This window comes from Crocodylus porosus, unplaced genomic scaffold (genome assembly GCF_001723895.1).
Source record: "Crocodylus porosus isolate Cpor-Errol unplaced genomic scaffold, CroPor_comp1, whole genome shotgun sequence".
Taxonomy (NCBI): Eukaryota; Metazoa; Chordata; order Crocodylia; family Crocodylidae; genus Crocodylus; species Crocodylus porosus.
In genome coordinates, this window is record NW_017728886.1 from 258,937,368 (window position 1) to 258,938,404 (window position 1,037).

The 1,037-nt window shown below is 50.2% G+C and overlaps 1 non-coding gene across 1 annotated transcript; it reads left to right on the forward strand.

Moving 5' to 3' along the window:
* The first annotated feature begins 581 nt into the window (after positions 1-581).
* On the forward strand, positions 582-653 carry TRNAH-GUG. Its single transcript has one exon. It is a non-coding gene; the product is annotated as a tRNA-His (tRNA).
* The last annotated feature ends 384 nt before the right edge of the window (positions 654-1,037 follow it).

The following is a 1,037-nucleotide window of genomic DNA, read 5'->3' on the forward strand; positions in this document are numbered from 1 at the left end:
GGACTGAAGGCCAGGAGGGCCACAGCCAGAAGCTGAGAGGGACAGAGTGTCTACAGCCTGGAGAGGGTTAGTATAAGGACAAACAGAGCCAGGAGCTAATAGCCCATAGGGGCAGTTAGGATCTACTTCAAGAGTGGGTAACCCTTGGCACAGATGCCAGAGTGTGGCACGGCAAGGCATTTTGCTTGGCACATGCACCTCAGGGAAGATGTTAGGGAAGGGGCTGCACTGCCACAACAAGGATTAGGCCCCTCGTGGCTCCCCTAAAGTCTGCCCCTTGCACGCCAACATTTTACAAATCACGGTTGCAGGTATTTTTGTCACTCTTCCCAAAAACATTGTCAACTCCTGATCTAATTAGTATGTGTGACAACAGCGAGGCATGGGTGTGGGTACTAGGGATGACAGAGCCCACGTAATTAGCCCTTAAAGCAATGACCGCAAATGCCTGTGCTCATGAGAGGAGATCTGACTGGGGGAGCCCTGGGGCAACATCCCTTTTCAAAAGGTTTCATTTCATTAAGGCATGGAGGGAGAAAGGAATGTGAGACTGCCTGAAAACGCATCAGCCCCTGTAGCATGCCATGATCGTATAGTGGTTAGTACTCTGCGTTGTGGCCGCAGCAACCTCGGTTCGAATCCGAGTCATGGCATTACCTTGCAAGTGATGGTATGTTGTGGGGCTCAACATTTTACGGAGGAAGCACAGGGCCCTGGATGAAGGAAATAGGACAGCTTACAACCAACACTCAAGATAAGACAGCTCAATGAATACTTCACGTTGGTATTCCACCAGTCCAAGGGTGCTCGCCTGCTCGACAGAGCCCAGGAAGATCATGGTGGGGGTGACAACCCTCCCACAGCTGGCATAGATCTTGTGGGGGAGCACCTAGAGAGTCTAAATATCTATAAGTCAGCAGGACCAGATGAACTACACCCAAAAGTGCTAAAAGAACTGTCCAACATCATTGTGTCACCTATAGCAAAGCTATTTGGAGACTCATGGTACTCAGAAGAGGTCCCAGAAGACTGGAAGA